Raw genomic sequence first — 23,691 nt, 5'->3', positions numbered from 1 at the left:
TTTGACAAATCTGTCGTGTCTTCTCTGTTCTGAGCTGCAGCCTTTGCACATGAAAGGGTAAACTGTGCTCTGGCTTTTGGGAGGCTTTCCTGGTGACACTTTCACTCCTTACCTCAGGTGAACATTGCAGTATGTCCTGCCATGACCTGCTGTCTGAGTTGGTGAGTGAAATTCCTGCAGATGGAGTTATTTTGGTTTAGGGTGAAAGCCTGCTTATTGTGTGCCTGTGAACTTCTGGCTCTTGGTGGAGCTTCCCTGAGCTCTTTAATCACCAGTTGTACTGGTGGTACCACAGGTCAAGGTGCATTTTGGAATCAGTCATCTGATCCTCATTTTTCTCAGAAACTACCCTTCCATTTGTGACCCCGTCTTCACAGAAAAGCACAGTAACACGTCTTGGACAAATACTGAAACAAGAAATATGCCTCTTCCCTGCCCATCTGAAAGCCTGAGCTAACCAAAGACATGACCCAATCCCTTGGACACTCAAACATAACTGTGTAATAGAGTCTATGCTCAGCTGTTCTGTGACTCAGCTGACAAATCTTTCGTACAATCACAGAATGGTTTGGGTTGAAATGGACCTGAACGTTCATCTTGTTTCACCTCCCTGCCATTAGCAGGGACACCTTGCACTAGACCAGATTGCTCCAAGCCCCATCCAACCTGGCCTTGGACACTTCCAGCATAGGGAATCTTTCTAGCCTTGGAGACAAGAATGACAAGGAACTGACAAAAGAAAATATTTTTATTTATTCCCTTTAGATGGAAAACTGAGGCAGAGAAGGATTAAGTGACTTGCATACAGGCAGACTGTGGCACAGCCTGGAATAAACCCCAGAAGTCTGATTCTCAGTTTAGTTCCTTAACCACAAAATCACCCCTTGCTCATATCAGAGCATCCTTTGTCACCACAAATTGAGGGTCACAAGCAGTGGGGACAAAAGATCTGGAGGTCACAGTAGTAAGAACATGTTTACTCTGTTTAGGTAAATTCCCTTCCTGATAAGGCCATTAAAGATATCAGTGTTTTCACCTGAATGTGAAAGGTTCTGCATTCTCACTGTCAGTCCCTTGGGTCTCTGTATATTTCTTTTGAAAAGCCAAAGCAGGAGAGTTACAAGAATAATAACATTCATTAAAAAAAAGCAATAATAATAGAGCTACAGTGCAAGAAGGAGGTGAAATTAAGTTTGGATTTGTAGCCTGCAAACGGCTGTGTGAATGCTAAAACATTAACTCTGTTGTTTAGCTCAGATAAAATTGTTTTGGTGCCAGCAGAAAATACCTTTATTCAGGAAGGTCTTCTGGGCTCTAATTTGGAAATTCCAAAAGACTCATATGTATCCAGTTGTGCACTTGTAAAGAGGTGAGAGACCTGCCAATAAGTGATTTACAGTATGTTTTCCCATGTTTTACATTTTGGTAATTTCATGTTGCAACTCAATACCTAATAATGTAAAATCCAGCTTCTCCAACTAAGCCAGGAATGAACTCATGGAGGAGTGTCCCATAGGGAAGGGCATATACTTCATTACATGTCTGTGTGCCAGCACCGGAGACGCAAAAACAGCTCCGTGGAGATTTGTCCTGTAAGGTCAACCCCCAGCAGTGAAAGGGTTGGCTGAATTCACCTCTTGCTACTGACTGACTGCAATTCCCAATACTTGGACATCACCACGGAGTCTGCTGAGGTCAAATGTGCCTTTAGAGGAAACTACCCGTGAACTACAACTCAAGAGAAACCTGAAGGAAAGCTGGAGAAATGCACAATTCCTATGTCAACATGATCAAGAGAGCACAGATCCACATCTGAACCATGAGATGAGGTATGAACTGACTCCTTGGGCTGAATACTCCCAAGATTATAGATCTGCACAGCAGCTTGTGCCTTGCTATGAGACAGGAGATCCTATTTCAGGCACACATTTGATTTTAAGGTGCACAAAGTGGTACAAAAATAATTTAAGGGTCAGAGAAAACATGCTGCAGTGGAAGACTTAAAAGATCTTTGTCTGCTAAGTTTGTGAAAAGCAAGGCTGTGAGGTGATTTGCTTATGCCAGATGAATTATCTTCATGGGGACAAACAGCAATAGCAAAGATCTCCTGGTCAACTACACAGAGACATAATAAGAGTTGGTAGCAAAAGCTGCACCCAAACTCGTGTACTAACAAGAAACAACGGCCACATTTTTAACTGTAGAGGTGATTAATTATTAGCAACAACTGTGGATTCAGGTGGGGGATTGTTCTTTTAAATCAGGCTGTGGGTCATCCTGAAAAGAATGGTCTACCTGAGCACAAGGCGTTGAAGTCACAGCAAGAGGAGTAGAGGGTCTTTGAGGGTCTATGTTGGGCAGTTTCTTCTGGCTTAGACTATGTGGATTTACTCCTCTTTCTGAAGCCTGAAAGGCATAATCCAAAAGTTTCTTATCATAAACCTGTGTGTGAAGGATGTAATTTCTCCACCTTTCATGCTCTCTGAAATTCTGAGGGTACCACAAACTCTCTGCTCTTCTGTTGTCCAATTTGCTGGACTTTATCCAAAAGAACAGGGTTTCCAGCTAGCCAGGGCTCAGCTATAAGGAAAGAAAGAAAATAAGGAAAGGCCTGGAACTCTGATTAAGTTTATCATTCAAAAGGCAGAGAAGAAAAATTTCTATTTGTGTTCAATGACTGCTAAATCTTTGTCTGAGGAAATTTGCCCCTTCCAGATCTTAACATGACTTGTGCTGTTGCCATAGTTCTGTCATGCTGGAAAAATCCATGTTATAAATGTGATATTTGGCTGGCTCTCCAAGCATTACTAGATAGCACTTGCATGTCAGGTACTGTTTACATCTCTCAGACAACATTTTAGGCAGGTTGATACTGTTTATCCCTGTTATGCTGGGGACAAAACAAAGTTACAGTTTTTCAAAGGCCATATTGCAAATCATAGAGAATGAGAGACTGAGACTTATCAGTTCCTACTTCCATATCCTGGAATTTTTGGCTTAGCCATATCACACAGTCACACAGCTTAGTGCAAACTTCTTAAACTACCACCTTGGTACTTCTGGTTCATCCTCACAATGATCTTGCTACTCCCCAGCCCTGTCACCTAAAGGATTCCCATCCCATTAGGCAACAAGAGATCTGACATTTATGAGGAACTCAAGCACACGTGACAGAAGGGGAGAGGTCTTTTTGTGATACATTTATCATCTGGGGCGGGGGGGGGTCTCTGATATGGAGCTACAAGGCAGATGAAGCCTCTGCTCTGCTGAAGACTGTCTATGCAGCTAAATAAAACTGGTCAGGTCGAATGTGCTTTGCACCCTTATGTCCATCCTTTCCCTGCTAAAGCCAGTTCAAAAGGGTGGCCACAACAAAATTGTTATCACTAGCAGCTCCTTACTCATGACCACAGTCTATGTTATCATCTTAAACAATGCAGATGGTCTTGGCAGGTTCTGGAGCTCACAGTTTTATTAACAGTAAACTTCTATTTGCCAACATACGCCTTGCCTGTTTGACTCTGTGAAATAAGGATTGCAGTATTGCCTCTCTCCCATTTTTGCTGCCTTTTGAACTACCTTGGCAAGCTCTCTGGGGGAAGGATCTCCCAGTCATCAGATTTACTTACAACACCTAGCTGTGGTTTCATCTGCATCCCGTGGCAGGTGCTGTTTGAGGACGTTCCTATCCCAGCAGCAGGACACAGGGAGGAGAATTCAACAATACCACCTTGGACTCCAGGAGCTCTCAGTGGAGTTCAGTATCTGGGCAAAGATTACTCAGCAAGGGAGTTTAAAATTGCTTTTTGGCTAAGAAAGCAAATCCTTCAGCGTCAGTCGGAAAATTGTATTTTTGATTTATTTTGTTTAGATAAGGGTTAAGACGACCAATTCAGAGCCCCTTTATGCTGTGATGTGGGTGGAAGTTTTTTCAGCCTCTGAGATAGAGCAGTTGCTCCCTTCCCTTCCCCTCACCACTTCACCCCCACAACTTGCCCTCACTGTGTTTTTCTGTAACATATGGACCTAATTCAGGTTGAAGACTAAAAAAGTTTGCACAGCGCTGGATAAAAATTATGGCTTCTTATAATGAAATCTTTGTCAATGGAAACTTTAAATAGCAGCTTGGCTTGTGACTTATGGGGAGTCTGATGATGGAAATCAATTAATCATCCCGTTTCCCAAAATCTGAACAGGAGAGCACACTTGAATCAGAAAGGGGCTCCCTTTTATGAGCTGCTTGCACAGCTTCAAGACTTCCATTGAAAACCCCAGGAGCATGAGTGGGAACAAATATGTTAAGACTGAATGTTTTTCTTTGGGAAGAAGAACTGCAGTAGAGATCCTCTGTTGAGGAACATTTGGGTTTGTTTGAGGGGGCTTTTGTTGAACTGGAAGTGAGCTCTTTGCAATCTTGAGCAAAAGGCTTTCAATTTCTCCCTTTCAGTGAGTAATTTTATCGAGATCTGCTAATTCTTACCAGGGGATAGTCAGCAAGGAGCTGTTCACTGGCTTTACCTGTGCTGGGCCAGCTTGTTGGTGCACACCACCAAAAAGAGTGGTAAAAAACTTGGGATCTCCTTCACGAATGTGGGAGATGTCACGTCTGGGACCTTGGCAAGGCATGGGGCATATTTATGTGAGGTCCAGATCTAGGCTGGAGTCCACCATTTCAGTAGCCTGGGGCTACGATTATACTGTTCCACATCTGCTTATTAAAAGAAACCAGACCATAATTAGAGAAATGAATGTAATGGATTCTCTGGTTCAAAGGGTGAACTGAAGTGTTGTGGGGATGGAGCATTGGGTTGGATGGGACCAAATTTGGAAGGAGGAGGATCTGTCTGGGTCATCTTAAAATGTTTTGCTTGACCTGAAATGACATGTTTTGCCTTTTCTGAAATTGCTTAACCCCCTTTTCTTTATATATCAGAACTTGGAAAACTTGGTTTAAATAATTTTAAAAATTAAACCATCCACACACCCTAAAATAGCAACACAAGAAATCGTGTAATAGATACTTCCAAAGCTATTTTATTAGCATCCCATTCATATTTCATACTCTATCTTGCCATAGAAAGGGATAATCATCTATATGATTATGCCATGACAGTCCAAATTAATTTGAAGCAAACACATTATTCTATTCCAGAATATCCCAATCCCAATTATGCTGCAGAGGAGTTTGGTCCCCCCAGCTTTGTTTTAAAGGGGAACAGCTGCCCTCAAGTCCCCCACTTATTTGACAGAAACAAGTCAGATGACTGGGACAGTCAAGAAAAGAAGGGACAAGGAACCAGAGAAACACTGGAGCAAGGAAGCCTGAGGAAATCTCACCATTTGGCACAAGGATGATTTCCTTTGTCATCCTGCTTGCTTCCTGCCAGTGGGTTGACTTTAACGAATAATGGGAGATAATAATTTTGGTTTCTGCCTGGAGTGGAAACAACTGACAAAGCGTTTAATGGAAGCTGACAGTTAAGTACCCCGCCACAGCAGTAAAGTGTCAGACAAAGCATATGAAAATAAACAGCCCAAATGAAAGCTATTTCTGAGCAGATTGCTGGCACACTTTCCCAACCCCAGGCAGGTTATCTGAGATGGTAATTGCTGCCAAAAAATTCCTCCTCGTCCTTTTTTTTCCTTTTTAAATACCTTATGAGACTTACCTCAAGGGACCATAGAGCATATTTATGGACACGCTTAACTTCAAAATAAGCAAAATCAATACCAGAAAAAGCAGAGCTGTTTTAGAGACCTTATACTAAGTTCGTTTGCAAGTTTAAAAAAGTTAGTTGCCTTACAGCAGCTCATATATAGTATTTGCTTATATATATGTGTGTATTTATGTATTTAAGAGGTAGAGGCTGGGGTTAGCTAGAGCCTTGAAGGAAGCTACAGTGCCCAGTTGTCTCTGCTTTTCTGTAAGAGCCCAAGCCAAAATGGTCATGGGACATGATGAACTACTCCAACAGGGTCAGCAGGACCTGTACAGCCAGGGTTCCCATCCAGTATTTCTGCAGTAAAAACTTGCCACCATGAGCTGTACTTTTGAAGTCTTTTTTGCCCACTGTGCACGTTAGTTCTGCTTGTGTTGCTTTCAATCTTGCAGAACAGTTAATCAAAGCTGATGCAGGTTATTGAATGTTGCCTCGTGTTTAAAAATAGGTTCATTGGCTTTGTGGCCAGAAGGGACTGCTCTGTTCATCTCATCTGACCTCCTGCATATAACACAAGCACAGGATAAGTACTATTATATGAAGGTTAATGTACACAGTGCCTTCATTTATTAGCTTTCTACCTCATATATTAACTTACTTGTGAAAGCAGGTGACTGAGAGTCAGCATTCCCGGTTCCATTCTTGGCCAAAATGGGCTGTAAAATGGTTATAATAATATTTCCCTGTCTGTGATGCTTAGCTGATTCCTGCACAGAAAAGGCAACAAGCTTGTGGCAACTTAACAGTTACTGAAAAGAATAATCCTGTTACAGCAAAAATAATAATCTAAATACCATAACCAATCCCCTCCCCAAATCCAGGCTTAAACAAAGATATAAAAAAAAAAATACTTGAAATTCTGAAATCTTGGCTGCATTAAACCTTTAAAACGCTGGAGTATGCATTTTCCATTTCCAGGCTTGACTCTGACACCACATCCTTGTGTTCCATTGGTGTGATTCATCTGCAGATACCAGGACTGCATAATTCATCACAGATCTTAACTATAGATATAATTCCACTAAATCCTTTAGCCTTAACAGCATGAAGCCTTCTTTAAGGTGAGCACAAGAGGTACTCTCAGGTGGTGCTGCTCTGGTGTGGTTTTAAAGGTGGTGGCTACATGTTTTGTGGTGACATCTGCAGTGGAAAAACCCAAGTGCAGTGAAATATGTAAGGAGACAGAGAAGGAGCAAGTTGTGGCACTGCACTCTTAAGGGAAGGCACTTATGTTGGTTAGTGGGAGGAAAGCAAGAGGTAGGAAGTGGTTTCCTGGCCATGTATAAAGCATCTCTATTTTTTCCCATTTGCACTGGAAGTTAATACAGCACATGAAATTGCAGTTCTCCAGGCCTCTGTAAAAGTGTTGGGGGCAAATGTCTCTAGAGCTGTGGGCATTAGAGGAATATTAACTGCATTTCTATATGACTTCTATAAATTGATTTGCCAGTGTAATGTTCTAGTGTTTTATTGCATTTACTTTTTGATAGGTTGGTCTTCAAAAGCTCCACTTTGAGATATTTTTAGGAGGAGTTACCTAGAGGAGAAGGGGTCTTAAACCTAGTCCTGTCCATACCTCAGTGCCCTCAACTCATTCTGTAGTTCCTTTGCGTGCAAAAGACTTCTGCAGGAGTTAAAGCTGGTGAAGATAAAGGTCTGAAAGGACAATTAAATAATTTAACCTGAGTTTTGGAGTATCTGAAGACCTTGAATCACACCCAGATCTCCTGCATTGAGCACAGTATATTATGTTTCAGGAAGACATCCTCTTTTGATTTGAAGAGTTTAAGAGATGGACAATCCACCACTTCCCTTTGGTAGTTTGTTCCAGTGGTTAACCACAATCCCTGTTAGAAATTTGTACCTTATTTCTAATTGGAATTTCCCTGGCTTTCAGGTCTTGTTGTGCTTTTCTATTTTCAGCTACAAAGCCTTGTAATATCTGGTATTTCTTCACTCAGAGGTATTAATGTGCTACAATCTCTTTCAGTCTCCCTGTCACCGAGCTCAACAGCTTGGGCTCTTGGAGTGGAATATTCCTCCAAGTGGATTGGTTCTTTGGCATCCAATGTTGAAGGCATCTCTGAGTTTGTCTTGGAGTTCCTTCAAAACTCCAGTCAAACATATGCTCCGAAGTGCCTGTTCTGGCACGTGGCACCACGCCAGCTTTGAGCAGTGGGATTTCTGTGCTCTGCTGGAGAAGGCCAGAACAGTTAAAGATGAGATCGGTGCCCTCCTTTGGCACAGAAGTTTTAAGGGGCAAAGCACTTACCTTGAATGTGGAAAACCTGGACTTGAGGGGACTAAACCTCATCTCACGTGTCAGGGAGATGCATCGGGCTGTGGAGGTGTTGAAGTACAAATGTTCCTCTTTTGAAGGAGTAACTAGAGGAGCATGGTCTGGCAGAGAGCAAGCACAGCAGACACACATACTGACACTTCCCCAGGTTGCTCTTCCAAATTCCAACAATTTATAGCTTAAGAAGCTACTGTCTTTTTTTCTTTCTTTTTTTTTTCAGTAAAGCAAATGGGATTACTTTTCCATCAAATTGTCCAGTCTCTCCTTGATGTGAATTTTCAGCATTCTATTGGCAAGTCCTGCAGCTTAGCTGTGTGTCCTCTAAAAAAAAAAATTATTTCTTTTGGTTTTACCAACTGCTAACTTTGATATTCCATTATTTTTGCATTGGAATAGACAGGGAACAATTGATCTCACTCACTTTCTCCACTTCATTAATTTTATACAACTGTATAAATCTGCCCTCAATTGCTGAAGTTCAAAGATTCCTCATATTCTGAGATCCTTCTTGTTGTGATACTCTCATCTGTTATAACCTATTTGAGAACTGCACATAGTATTCAAGATACAGGTGTTTCTGTGTATTTGTGTTACTGTTACAACAGAGTCAGGTAATAATGTTTCTCTACTGCTAATAATTCCTAACATTCAATTTATTTTTTTGACTGTTACTAAGAATTCAGCATCCATCTGACCTGTCCAATGGGGTTAATTTTGTGATCTCATTTCTTAATGGTAATGGCCAACTCCAACCCCATCATTTTATATGTGGAGTTAGAGTGGTTTTTTCCCCATTGTGCTTCAATCTGGCATAACAAAGCTCATCAGGCTACAATCTGCTCAAATCAAGGAGAGCTCCCAAAGTTCCCAAGTGGCTGTGAGCTTTGTAGTCACACCCCACCAGTGGAACTGGTGCCACCACAGGTAGACACTGGGAGTCAGTGTGACCCCTCTGGCAGCACCAGGCTGACCTTGTGATCCTGGGCACTGTTTTTACTCTCTGGTGCAACTTGTCCTTCCAGTGCAATCCTACAGCAGTAAGGGACACGTGCTGGGCCATCCATCATCTCCAGCAGGGCCCTGCTTGCAGCTTGCACAGATCACTCCAGAACAGATGGAACAGGATTCTGCCTGCATCCCGCAGCTCAGAGCAAGAGAGGAATGTTCAGATTAACAGAAAATTTTGCAGTCAACATTTTTTCAACAATGATTTTCCTCCAGGGAAGCACGTGGTCCAGTTCAGGAAAATGAGAAAGAGAGCAATTTTTTTTTCTTTAATTTTGCATTTCAAGCAATAACAGTTTTCTGGCTTCTTGTGCAGGTCACTAACAATGGTCCCCAGTGAAAAAAGTTAGCAGTTCCCACATCTCCGACTCACTTGACTTTAATAAAACCTGAAGCAAAAAAGCTCTAAAACCTGATGTGCATTTACACTACAGCCTTTTTTTTGCTTTTCCAGTAGTATGAACTGGCCTTCCTGCAGGCATCAATATCAAATCTTGCACATTATAAAGGGATATGACTGCAAATAAGATTCAGCTTCATCTGTGTATATGTCATCACTGTGGGGAGGCCAGGAGAATATTGATTTTGGGTAAAAACTGCAAGACTTTAAGGCAATAGAGGCAGAGAGGAGAATTGGGAGTAGGCAGAAATAAATCAATGCCAAAGCAGAGCTAGAATGGGTGTGTTCCTGAGGACACAGGACGGAAATCTTGATTTAAGATTAGCACAGTGTAATATGTAGGGCCTAAAGAGAGTGACTTTGGGACTGGGAGATGGACAGTGCCAGAAAGGGGTCACTAATGGAGAATCCTCACTCTGGGGGGGATCCACTGAGGCTCTGAGGGAGGGCTCCTAGTTTTGGTACATTCAACATTTCTGTCAGTGAGCTCAGGAAATAAATTTTGCATCACTACTAAGAAAATGTGTTTGAGGATCAGTGGAGGGCTAACTAAGAGTAAATAAGAGTATGACCAATAACTCACTTGATAAACCGGGTGAATTTAGGGAAAATGCTCCAAATGAGCTGAATGTGAAAGCACAGGTTGAGGAACAAAAAATACAGACCATGTTTGCAAATGGGGGTTGTCTCCTGCCCCAGGTAAAGGCTTCATTAAGACACTGCCTACAGGAACTGCAGGTGTTTTGCTCCTGGGCAGGGAGTGATTATGAACATCATCATGGCCTCAATTTCAATGTGGTTGGAATGGAAAGAGCTACATGTCAGGAAGCACCTTCGAAGAGTTGTCCTGTCTGATTGTCTTTTATGCCTTGGTCTACCAGTGACACCAGGAATTAAAGCTTGGCTCTGCTTAAGCTAAGTGCCAAGCTTTTCCACTTTCAGCATAGACTCCCAGAGGAAATATAAGGCAAGACTGCTCAGTTCTGCTCTAGGCAAGCAACAGCAGAGAATGAACCACCTCAGTGAGAACCTGAGGCCCTTCTCAGCCCAAAGCTTTCAGGAAAATAATCAAAGATCCTTGAATGGATAATGTTAGGAGGAATGGATAATGGATACGAAGAAATTGTGGGAGTTTTCACTGGGGAAGAAGGTAACCAGTAAGTGCCATGGACACATGTGATGGCAACAGATTCACAAATGATCTTGAAAAGGAAGTTATTAGTGAGGAGTTCACATTTGCTAATGACACAGTATTTCAGAACAGACAAACTTGTCTGTGAAGAACAGCAAAAAGAATTTATTTCACTGAGAACCTTGGTGTTAAACTAGCAGATGAATCTGAGCTCAGGGTCGCCAAAGACGATCTCACAAGTGTTAATTCTGATCCTGGCATTCATCCCTGAAGGGATTAAAGCATCCCTGAGAGAGCATCCCTTTCATTTTTGCTCAATCCTTATTGCATAGAGAGCTCTGATATATTCCCCCTCTCCTACTCTCTCTCTCTCTCACACCATATGTTAAAGATTTTTAGGAATGTACCTTTTTGCAGCATCTTTTGCTCCTAGATTTTAACGCAGTCCTGATGCATTTAACATAAATCTCTGGAAATACAGCAAATCCAGCACAAAACTTGTTGGAAGCAGGAACTCATTGGAAGCAAGTTTTACACATGTGTACAGTCTTCCTTGTCTGGGCCCAAGAGCTGTGTGATTAACTGGATGAAGAGAAAATTTCTCTATACCCAATGTCAGCAAAATTCTTGATTGAACATATTTTTACACTAACAAGTCCTCAGTGTCTACTGTATTCAAGGTAAAGGTGAATCATGACAAGGAGCAGAATGGAAGAAATGTGCTAATTTGATAAATCTTGATATTTTTATCTGTGGGAGGAAAAGATTTCAATGAAGGCAATAGGAAAAATAGTGAACATTTTTGTGAACATTTCTGTTTATATGAAAGTCTTTATATGCTTTCCACTAGTTCTATCACCTGGCAAAATTTTTCAGCAACTTTACCCATTCACAATTTTCTTTTTAAATCTCACATTTCCCCTTTACAAAGCTCTACCCTCAGGCTCTGTTCTATTATTTACCTGCTCTTCATTTTATAAAATATTCTGCTTTCTCAAGAAACTAGTCAGCTTTGGGAGAGAGTGGTCCTTAGTGGTCAGGCAGTCTGCTGGATAATAACATCCAGTAGCCACAAAATTTTGTCACTTTTTCTGTTGTGTCCTGTGGAGTGATTGGTGCATACTGTGGTCCCAGGACAAGAGAAATTCTAACAAAAGTTTCATGGCATAGGAATGTGTCCTGCAAAGGTTACTGGTAACAAGAGGTGTAGGAGAGGAGGGCATCAGAGTCAACATCCTAATAATTCCCGGTGTTTCTGATGCCTCTGCCCAGTTTTGGTCCAGAACAATGTCCAGGGAGCCCCGTTGTCCTGTTAATCCAGAGCAGAAGAGAGGCAGAACTGGCCAGGGAGACAGTGCATTCACTTCTTTCTATGCACAATTCCCAATTAATTGTACTCTTCCAAGGAAGCCTGCCTACAAGGCATGCCTTAGTCAGGACAGACAGGAATAAACACAGATTTCTACTATGAGATAATGAGGTTTTCTGTTTTTTCTCTGTTCTTTTTCTAATAATCCATTGGGTTTTATCAGCCTTTTTGGTGATTATTGAGCACTGGGTTAATGTTTTCAGAGAACTATCCACAAACCCCAGTCATAGCTAATTAAAGGTATTGTGACGCATATAATTAGAGTTATTTTTATCCCATATTCATTACTTTGCATCTATCAACACTGAATTTCTTTCAGTGCCATGAGATCTCATCAACAATGAGTATCACTCAGTGTCATGAGATCCTAATGAGATCCTATAATCTCCAAACTCTGTTATTTCATGAGTCACTGTTTCCCAGCTTTTATGAATATGTTGAACAACGCTCATCTGCGTGGAACTTCATGTGACCTTCCTCTATTACATAAGCTGACTCTTAATTCTGTGTCTTTTTACTCAGTTATTAAGTGGAAAGATGAGACCTCAGTTTCTTTTTTAAGCCTTTTGTAATCTAAGTACATTGCATTAACCAATCTTAATATCACAATGTTCCCTTCAAAATGCTCTACAAGATACATAAACTAAGTTTTCCTTCTGCATGTCTGGATTCAGCCTCGTGGCTGGGAAGTTATGAGAAGGACAAAAGTGTTAGAAAGAAGTCCTACATTTCTCAACATGCCCCTCGTACTCATGTCTCTGAGGTCGGTGCAAGCATCTCCTTAACAAGTAGACTTGGGCATAGCCTTGAGCTGAAGGAGGGTGGTTTAAATATTAGGAAGAAATTCTTCCCTGTGAGGGTGGTGAGGCCCTGGCACAGGTGAGGCCCCCAGCCTAGAGAAGCTGTGGCTGCCCCATTCCTGGAAGTGTTCAAGGCCAGGTTAGATGGGGCTTTGAGCAACTTGGGATAGTGGAAGGTGTCTCTGCCCATGGCAGTGGGGGTGGAACAAGATGATGTTTCATCTCCTTTCCAACCCAAACCATTCTATGATTCTATGATCACAGCCACACCACAGGCTAAACCTGTTAAAATTCAATATGTGACATTGTGAAATTAAAAAGTAAAAACAGTATATTAAAAAAAAGAGTAGAAAAGTCATCTGAAATGAAGACTTACAATAAAATTAACCAGTACTTCAATACACTGGCATAACTTTTCAGGGGAAAAAAAATCTCTGGGCAGAGAATGCAGAAATAAAACAAAAGGTTGGTCTTGGGTGTTATTTCAGGCTGTATCCTGGCTGGGCTCTCCTGTTAAAAGCAGCCTCTTGTTAGCACAGCACTAAGAGTGATTGAACAGCCAAAGCTAAGGCACAGAGCAGTCGTGCGTAAATTATTTCTTTTAATATTCCCAAAGGATAATAGCTCCTTTTTAAAAATACTTTTATTTAATTTTGTTTCTCATTTATTTCTAGGAGCTCCGGTTGTGCAACAGAGTGGTGTGGAGTGGAGAGGGACTCGCTTACACTCAGCCCGGACTAATCCAAGCGCGGTGCTCTTCCTCTTTGCAGAAACACTAGAGGAGTTTCTATTCTCTTTTGTGCAGTCAGTGAATCCTCCGTGGGGATCTCCATCTATCTGGCAGGTCACATTACAGCTCTGCTCTGTAACTGATCTGTCCATGGGTTTCCACAGAAGAAGTGTTGTTGATGAATGACTGCACATGGCGCTGAGAGTTATGTTGCAGAGTTGTTACTTTTCAACTAGGGAGCTTTCCTGGGAACTTTCCATGATGTGCTGGACGTCTAAAGAGCTTTGGACAATATGTAGGATACAGCTGCCATAACTCATCGTGACCAATGAACAGAGAAAGTAAAATGGATAGAGAAGTTGAAGATCAAAGATTCCGGCAGGACACGCATATCTGTGATTGGTGATGAATTTCACTGCATTAGAGAAAGCTGGCTGACTTCAAAAGATGCTGAACCTCCTGGCAAGGCATAGCAATAACCCCCCAAAGTCAGCGTGCTATGACACTTGCAGTTTCCCTCAATGTGAGACAGCACTGATTGCACTGCCAAATGCCAGCTGAACAGATTTATTTTCTCTGAGACCACTTTTTCTCTCCCTTGAAGCTTTCTCTGTGCTTTCCTGTGAGGTGTAGTTATAAGCAAAGTTGGTAGCATGCTCTGAAGTAGGTCTACGTTACAGCTGGGCAGAAAGTAATTTTGCTGTTCTGTTACAATATTTGACATTCTGCAGTACAGTCCCCTAACACAGATAAAAACACCCAAGATTTAAAAAAAAACCCTGAACCTTGAGACACTAAAACTCATATTGTCATAGAATCATGGTATGGTTTGACTTGAAAGGGTCCTTAAAGATCACCTAGTTCCAAACTTCCTGCCATGGGCAGAGACACCTTCCACTAGACCAGGTTGCTCAGAGCTCCATTCAACCTGGCCTTGAACATTTCCAGGGATGGGGCAGCCACAGCTTCTCTGAGCAGCAATTTTAAAGGTTGATTTGCATGAAATGAAACATTTGATGCCACTAATTATAAAATTTTTATTTTTAGCAAATATCTATTTTTTTTTTATCTTTTCTGAGTCTAATTTTCTCAAAACAACACCCTTAATTTTTCTTTTATGTCACAATATGGCACTTCAGTGATTTCTGTTTTTTGGTATACGATGAGTCAGGAGATTACCTGAAAACAATGTTTTCCTGTGGTGTTTTGGTTACTAGGAATTGGGGTGTTTTCCTATGAAAAATGATTTTAAATTTTCCAACCAACTCTGGTATTTGTGAAAAATGATTCACAGCACTGTCCTGTGAATTTTTAAAGCAAAGGCAGCATCAACAGAAGGAGTTAAGCACTGCAGATAAGAGCTGGATGATGAAATGAAGTGCCAATGCCATCCTTATTCAATCTATTCATGCAAAACTTCTTAAAAAGAGGATATTCGAAAAAATGATCACTAGCTTTTCAGTAGATTGTGGAAAGATGAGAACATCATCCGTGGAGACATGACTGGATTCAGTTCTTGAAATACTGCTTGTGTCCTCTCCTCTGGAAATATCATGTGGAGGATGATGAGGAAAGAGCCCCATTTATCAAAATAGGAAGGGATGAAGGTTTGCTACCCTACTGAAAAGGCTTAGGAGGAGTGTTAACCCAAGCCAGAAGAGTAACAGATCTTGGCTCTGATTCCCAGCTTCCATAAACTGCAAGGATGAATATTCGATTTTGAGCTTGGATTCAGACAGTTTCAAGAGCAATTATCCATCTGTGCTCTGTAATTCAGCTATGAACTGGTCTTCCAGCTCTCCTCTCATTAAGGTCTGAGTTTCTATTTATTTGGATTTCAAAGTCCATTCCTGCTGTTGCTGTCTTGACTTTTCCTCACACTGCAAACATCCAAGAAGGTACATGGAAAAGGGGGTTGATCCAATATCTTCTTTATTTAAGACAGGAAACGTGTAAGCAGATGATCTATTAATACAGCATTTATTAATACCCTCCTCACACACAGGAACCAAAAATCACAAGGCTGGCTTTGAAGCTGGGACTCCCTCACAGCAAAGTTTCCAGCAAAGTGCAGGTGCCTGCCATATGAGCAGAGCAGACCCTGGGACCACGAGTGAGCAATTTGATGACTGCTGTGTGCTCAGTGCCCGGAGTAGATTCGTGTCAAGGTGACACTTCCCTGGCTCAGGTCTCCCCTTGTCTCTTACCGAGGAGCTGTAGATATTTTACTCCTGCAGGTTCCTTTTCTTACTTTTTTTAGTGCCTGATAGATGTTGTTCCTAAACACTTTTGCAGGTGATTACTGTGGGGAATTAGTAAGCTTCTTATTCACACCTTTCTGTCCAGCCCCTCTTGACTTGCATAATTCATTAAGCCAGAGGAAACAAGGGATCTCACAAAGCCCTGGCCAGCCCTAGAGGGGCTTTTCAATGGTTTAAGTTAATGATCGTTTTGGGAAATGTCTGTGTAGCTGTTAAGTGTTTTGAGTCCCCTCCCATTCTTTCCCCTGTTAATAGGTGATTGTGCCACTGAGACGTTCCCCAGGAGAACCCTTAACTTGAAGTATGAGCCTTGTTGCCTGTTGACATGCTGGCTAACAAGGATGAGACATCAGACTTAGGTTCCCAGAAGGAGTGCCTAAATTTTTGTGGTTTTCAAGCACTATAAATTTTGCTTTCTAGCACAGGTGAGGTTTGAACCCCTACCTGCAAACACTCATGTCCCAGGTGTCCCTTTCCAGTCCTAGGGACACTGCTAAAGGAAAATACAGATGTGAAAGAGGCCCTGAAGCCTTCAGACCTGCCAAGTTCCAACGAGTTTCTCAACACCTCCCCAAGGTGGATATGTGGAGTCAAGGTATGAATGGAGGAGTAAAGCTTTCTGGCTAAATGATACAGGTCCAGTGATGCTGCTTCAAGGGCGTGAGATCAAACTCTTGGGCAATGTCCACACTTTTCACGTTTCAAAGGAGCATTCCCAGGTGCTTTAATTTGCTTTTGGTCCTCAGATTGGTCCCTTGCATATTTTTGGCCTTGGCTCCCCAGCATCTGTCCAAACAGTTTCCAGGCACCGTTGGGCAACCAGCACAGCAGGGGCCATTCCCAGTTGGCAGTTTGGATATAGCTGCTCTGTTTTGGAAAGTGGGAGAGTTTAATGAATGGATGCAGGTATTTCTGTGCCAGTTGGCCTCCAGGGCTAGAGAACAGTCCGGGTTTAATTTTCTAAAAGAGACATAGCTTCAGGTCTCCTCCTTATCTCTGCCATTAACTTCCTGGGTAGTGAGGGCTTGGCTGTTTACCTATAAAAACGACTTTGTGAAAATGGAGCTTGCATGAAAGAATGGTTTCAAAGACTATTTATTATGAATATGGTTCTTTTTAACCTAACAAGTCATTCACAAAGTGATCTTGGCTTCCTTGGGCTGAGCTAGCGTTCAGAGACATTCACTGATCATTTACAGCAAGAAACATTCAGCCTCTGGTTTGTTTTCTTTGCTTCCTTTTTGCAGTGGGGACCCGCCAGCTGAGAGATCTGCTTTTGTTTTCCTCTCCTTGATTTGATGATTGAAGCTTTTCAAACAGATCTACAACTCACGGCAAATATCCAGGATGAATTTCTATATAAATAAACACTTGGGATGAGGTTATTTTGAAGAACGGCAGTGTCAGTGCCTCTAAATGGCAAATAATAGAGTGAACTGAGCCCATCCACTTTTTTTCCTGGAGTTGGAGAACTGCTATCCCTCCTGTTAACCTGTGCCTCTCTGTTTTGTGGTCTTTCCTGGTGCTTCTGAAGCACAGGGAAAGACAAAGTAAGGGCTGGCTAAGGGTCAGTCCAGGTCCATGGCGAGAAAAAGGAGACTTTTCCCATTAAGTTTCCCTTAAGTGGGGTGAGGATCACTCCAGGTCTGGCTGCTCATGGGATGTGGGCTCAGGGGAGGTCAGCCCCTTTCAGGGTTGTCCACACACATCCCCAGGCGGGGATGGCTCGGGAGACGTGCCGGAGGCAGGCTTGTGTTGCCTAAGCATAGCTCTTGGCTCCATTGCTTGCTCATCTGTGGCTTTGCCTTCGCTCACTTGTTTCCTCAGATGAGTTCCTCTGCCTGCTTATTTGTGTTAGGAAAATTATCGTTCTTGTGTTTCGGTCTGTGTCGCTTCCTCTGGGCCTGTTTTGTTATTGCACCGAGGGATGTCTCTAATGAAGTGGACGGAAGGAGGAGGACTCAGGGCTTATTTTTATCCTATACATAGAAAGTTGGCCAGGACAGGGAAAAACAGAGCAGAAAGTCCTCAGAGCATTTCCACCCCTCGGGGCTGGAGACAGCAATCCCCACAGACCTGGCTCAAATGTTCCACTGCTGCCCAGGGACGCTGCCGAGGGAGGGAAACTTTCTCCGCAGTTTTGCTTGTTTGTTTTTGAAAGGAAGAGCGTGTGCTGCTTCCTGCCACAAGGATGGGGCTTTCTGCCCTGCCATTGCTGCCATCCATGCTTCTTTTATTGAGGAATTGAACCTCAGACTACCAGACTGACTTAAAAAAAAAGGGAATTTGTATATGTGTGTCGGTAGTGTGACAGCACCATGGGGCCCTGACAGGGCAGTTACATCACAATTTTCTAAAGGGATGTGGGAGCTGGTCCAACGAGCCTCAAACCCAAACTGAACAGACAGAATCAAGGCAGCAACACAGGGCAGAAATGAAGAAAAATGTAGTGGTACCAAAGAGAAGAGGATAGGATTAACCCAGACCTTGTGGTTTTTCAGTTTGATAGGAAAAAGGGTGATGGCTTTAAGTCAAAGGAGAGTAGGTTTAGCTTAGATATTAGGAAGAAATTCTTTACTATGAGAGTGGTGAGGCACTGGCACAGAGAAACTGTGGCTGCCCCGTCCCTGGAAATGTCCAAGGCCGTGTTGGAGCAACCTGGTCTAGTGGAAAGTGTCCCTGCCCATGGCAGGGGGTTGGAATGAGTTCTCGAAGGTCCCTTCCAACCCAAACCATTCTGTGATTCTATGATTCTGTGGTTCTATGATTCTACAATTAATGGCTCATTAGATCACGCTGTTATCCTAGAAATTTTGGGGAAACTGTTTTAAGGCACATGTTTTAAGGCTAGATGTTTGCTTTGCATTCCCATTTTTTTTGTCCCATTTAATCTCCTTTCCAGGAGACTGCAGGCTGTATTTTTGCTTTTTTTTTTTTCAGTGGTGACATCCAGGGAGAGGAGCAACAGGCTAGACAGTCGGAACTCTCCCACGCAACTTCCCTGGCACAGACCAGCATCACCACTGAGCATCTCCCTCCTCTGCTGCTGGTCCTGTCACACAGCTGGGCTTCAAAAGAGGATGCTCCTCTCCCATGTGCTTCAAAGAGAAACCAGGAGCCACAGAACAATTACTCCCACTCACAAGACGAGGGGAAATCCTCTTCTAACAAGGGATCATCCTGTTACAACGAGGATGTCTGGTGATTTATGACTTGCTGCTTTAAACTCTCCTTCCCCTATGAAGAAACACAGGAGACAGCAAAGCTGGAGGGAGATACAAGAGAGAACTGACACTGGCAATGCTTGAAATATAGTGGGAGAGCTGGGAAAACCCTTTCTTTCTGTCCTCATTAGCATGACTTAATTAATACTTACAATCTTATCAAACAGAAGTTACCATGCAGGAGGGATGTGCAGGCTGGAAATCAAAGCTTTAATAAATAGATATTTTAAGACCAAAAAAGCACCACTGTAATTTTATCTGGCTTCCTGTGTAATTGATGCCAGAGACAGACCTTTTCAACTAAAAAAAAAAAGAAAATGAATTTAATGGGGAAGTATAAGTATTGTGATATTTTTGGGTAAAACTTGTAACAAGAAAACTTTGAGTGGTTTATTCTGCAAAATCCAACTTATCTGCACTTGATTGGCTTCTATTTTCATTTTCTATTCTTAAGCATCCCCTAAATCCCAAAGACTGCCTGCTCTGTAGGGCTTATACATCCATTTTATTAATCTTTTTTCTGTTGTTGACTCCAACTTAAGAAAAAAATGTCTCAACCTGGGGCAAAAAAAAAATTGGGTTTTTTTGATGCTGAAAAACTCTTGCAACTTACATTAAACACTGCAAAAATTAATATCTCTGCCATCAGTTCTGTTATTGTCTCTGACATTTTTATAGATATCCCATCTCATTTAATTTGTGTTGTGTTTGTGCCTTAGCCTGGGTCTTAGGAGAGGTGACATCTCTTAACCTCAAGAATATTTTGTCATCCTGATGTTTGCTGTGGCAGTAAGACAAGTTGTCCCCACAGGAATCAAGAGAAAACAGAGTTGAAGCAGAAGCTCCTCTGTCACCCATGGAAATTGAATGCCAGGCCAGCTTGTGTTAGGAGCAAGCTCATCCAAAATAGCTTTTGAATATAGAGAAGGTTATGATTTTAATCCAGACTGAGTCCATCAATCTCAGAGGATTTTACACCAGCATCACTGAGATTTGAATTTGCACCAGAATGTTAAGGAGAGGCCATTAACAGGACAGATTTCTCAGTGCTAAAGGGGGAGAGAGTAACTGTGAATTATAAAGCCACATCCTTAGTGGTGGCTATAAATTTGGATAAACCTCCTCCCCCAGTGCTCTGGATTCTCACATGCTGTCTCATCAGGCTGCTTCCCTCTCACTTGTGAAATATATTACAGTAGCCAAATTACCAGGGGATGAATGACCTCAATAAATTCAGTCATTCTGCTCTAAGAGAAGATACCATGCTGTGGAGAACAGAGTGAGAATGCATTTTTTTCTCCCCAGACTTGCAATTATTCCCATTGTGTGTCAATTTTATTGGCAGGTGATTTTTTTTCCTCCCTTGCTTGGCCCCAGTTTGAATTTTTCCGTTCTGCTTCCCACTGTAAATGCCTTTTCCAATCACTGTATTTTAGCTTATATCAATGAAGTCTGTACAGGGTAAAAGAATAAAGCAGGACAGGGCCTCAGCTGGTGTATATCTACCTTGCTCAACACATTTCAAGAAACTCCCTGATGCTCTGACAGCTCAGGATCCATGCAGTGCTGTGAACATTGGACATAATCCTACCTTATTTTTTTGTAGACAGACTTGTTAGGCTGTGCATGGGAGAAGTTGTCCCCTAAGTTATTAGAGGAATTTGATTGTTTCTTCGTTTTTCTTTTTTTTTTTTTTTTTTTGCAACATGTACTTATAGAGAATCACAGAATGGTTTGGGTTGGAAGGGGCCTTAAGGATCATCCAGTTCCAACCCCACTGCCATGGGCTGGGACACCTTCCACTAGAGGTGCCCCTCCAATCTGACAAAATTAAATATTTATTTCCAGAGAAAAATTTTGTACAGATTCAAAATCAGCCCATCTCCATCTAAAATTCAGCAAATGCTTTTCATCTTCCTGGTAACTTGACTCAGTGCTCTGAGCAAAGAGCCTGAGGCAATGGCATCTGAGAGGCTCCCAACAGCAGCAAGAGAAGTTCAAACCTCACTGGGCAAAATATCCTGAGCTCCCTGGGGAAAGCCTCTGAATGGTAGGAGAGGCAGAAAACAGGTGAGAAAATCTCTGCCCCAAATCCCTAAGCACTGTGGGGGTTTTTTTGCAGAACCTTGTCAATATTAATGTAGCTTCTCTTCCAACTGAGAGCAAACAGAAAGGACTAAAAGTTTGTTTCAGCATCCATCCAGACAGCTCCAACCTTTCTGAGGAAACAGATGCACAAACCCTGTGCTGAGAAGAGAGGAGGTGCAATTTCCATGAGAGACAATTTAAAACCAACAAACTGATATTGAAAACTAAATTCGTTACTTCTTTAATCAGCTTCTGGTTAGCCAAAAAAATAAACTAAAAAAATCCAAACCACCAACCACGAGTAGCATCTATAAGAATCATGGAATTATAGAATCATAGAATAATTTGTGTCAGAAGGTACCCTAAAGATCTTCCAGTTCCAATTATCGCTGCTCTGGTTCAATGCCAATTGATTGTGAATCACCACCATGTCTGGAACTGACTCTTGCCTCACCAACTTATAACCAAGTAAAACATGGACATCTGTTCTGAACTTCTCACGGAGTCTGCCCCTGAAGCATCTGCAGTAAAACTGACACTTGTTTTTGGGGATGATCTCACACCATGATACCCCAAGGGGTCCTAATGCCAAAATGACATGATGAAGAACTGTGACCACAGGACCCGGAAACATTGAAGATCAGGTTGGACAGGGCTCTGAACAACCTGATCTAGCTGAAGATGTCCCTGCTTATTGCAGGGGGATTGGAATAGATGAATTTTAAAGGTCCCTTCCAACACAAACCATTCTATGACTTTATGACCTTGGACATCTGAGACTTGATGGCTTGAGAAAGGTCTTACTGATGGATTTGATCCCATCCTTGCATACTAGAGGAGGACCTGTGGTGTTTGCTTTCTCCTCAGCCAGTGAGCTGGATCATGCAGCAGCTCCCATGCCAGCTGAAGAGCCTCACTCCCAACTTGAGATCCAGCCATGGAGCTTGAGAAACAGTTTGACCGTTGCAGTCAGACCTGGTGGAGACAGTAAGTCTTCATTTTGTGCACCCTGCTTTTGTGTGAGAGCAAAGCATGTGAAAAGGCTCCTCCCTAAAATCTCTGACCAGAGTAATTGCTCCACAACTCATTACCAAAGTCAGCAGTGTTGCAGTACGGGAAAGTTCATTCCCTTTTGCTTATCATTAAGATCAGAGATGGAGAGAGATAAGCTAAAAGACAATGGTAGAACAGCCCTCATTTCTGTAGGATGAAGAATAAATGTGGAAGGTCTGATACAGGAAAACAAGAACCCCCCAGCCAGTACTGGAGCCTCAGTGGAACTTTGTCTCATTCCAGTTGATGTTGGAGCTGTTACTGAGCAGGGCCGTGGCGGTGGCTGCAAGAGCATTCATTGCCCTTAGTTCTCAGAGGCAGAAACCCATACTAGAGCCAAGAAAGTCTTGCAGCTACAGTTGCCCATGGTTACTCCACTTCCTGGTAGATTTTTTATTATTCTTGTGCAATTTTAATTTCCCATCTGGCATTCTTGGTATTATCAATGTCAGTTTTTTCTCTCTCATCAGACATAAGGCAAGATGCTCTTGATAACACCTGCATCAGCTTCCAGCTTGATTCTTTCTCCCTCTGACCTGAGGGAGGGAATCATGGTCTCACAGGAAAGGGCCAATGGTATCCTCAGGTGAATTAGGAGAAGCATTGCCAGCAAGTTGAGGGAGGTGATCCTACCCCTCTGCTCAGCCCTGGTGAGGCACATCTGGAGTGCTGTGTCCAGCTCTGGGCTCCTCAGGACAAGAGAGACATGGAGCTCCAGGAGCAGGTCCAGCAGAGGGTGACAGAGATGATGAAGGGACTGGAGAATCTCTCTGACAAGGAAAGGCTGAGGGAGCTGGGCCTGTTCAGCCTTGAGAAGAGGCACTGAGAGAGGACTCATCCATGTCTGTCAGGGTCTGCAGGGAGGGGGCAGAGGATGGACCAGGCTCTGCTCGGGGATGCCCAGCAATGGGACAAAGGCCATGGGCAGAAACTGATGCCCAGGAAGTTCCATCTGAATATGAGGAAGAATTTCTTTCCTCTGCAGTGACTGAGCACTGAACAGATTGTCCTGAGAAGATGTGAAGTGCCCCTCACTGAAGATATTCCAGAACCATCTGGACACAATCCTGTGCCGTGTGCTCTGGGATGGCCCTGCTTGAGCAGGGAGGATGGACCAGATGACCCACTGTAGTCCCTTCCAACCTGACCCATCCTGTGACTCTGTGATTCCGAGATGATTTCAAAAATGCTCCATTTGAGAAGGCCAAGGGCAAATTGGGACACCCATGTTCTGCCTGTGCTGCTGTGACAAAGGAAAGAAAGGGTCGCTAATGTGAGATTCCCCTAAGAGTTACATTGTCACTGTTAAAAGAGGGTAGTGTTTTTTCTTTATCCTCTCTTTTATGACATCTAAAGGTTGGGAGAAAACAGGATACAACATTAATAGAAAGCTAAAGTTTTGCTTTAAAGCCAAATCCTTTCATAATGCCCTTAAAATCTCAGTGGACTGCAAAGTTTGCAGGAAAGAGTGATGTCTTCAATTTTTTAATTCCAGCTGATAAAGTTACAGGGAGGGAGAAAAAGTGCTTTAGGGCACATGAGTCTTTCTTTAAATCTCTGTAGATTTTGAAATGTCATTGTTCCCTGATTTACCTCATGAAACATAAACT

The 23,691-nt window shown here is 42.5% G+C and overlaps 1 protein-coding gene across 1 annotated transcript in view; it reads left to right on the top strand.

Moving 5' to 3' along the window:
* SUPT3H (SPT3 homolog, SAGA and STAGA complex component) overlaps positions 1–19,458 on the top strand; it is a 308,865-nt gene extending 289,407 nt beyond the window's left edge. The window contains exons 18-19 of the transcript XR_003532413.1: positions 35–161; positions 18,657–19,458. The gene's annotated coding sequence lies outside the window, so the exon portion shown is untranslated. The remainder of the gene's footprint in view (positions 1–34; positions 162–18,656) is intronic.
* The last annotated feature ends 4,233 nt before the right edge of the window (positions 19,459–23,691 follow it).

Source organism: Neopelma chrysocephalum, unplaced genomic scaffold (genome assembly GCF_003984885.1).
Source record: "Neopelma chrysocephalum unplaced genomic scaffold, ASM398488v2 Primary Assembly neopelma1_97517, whole genome shotgun sequence".
NCBI classification, from domain to species: Eukaryota; Metazoa; Chordata; class Aves; order Passeriformes; family Pipridae; genus Neopelma; species Neopelma chrysocephalum.
The sequence above is the reverse complement of the archived record's forward strand: the minus strand, read 5'-3'. Positions and strand labels throughout refer to the sequence as shown.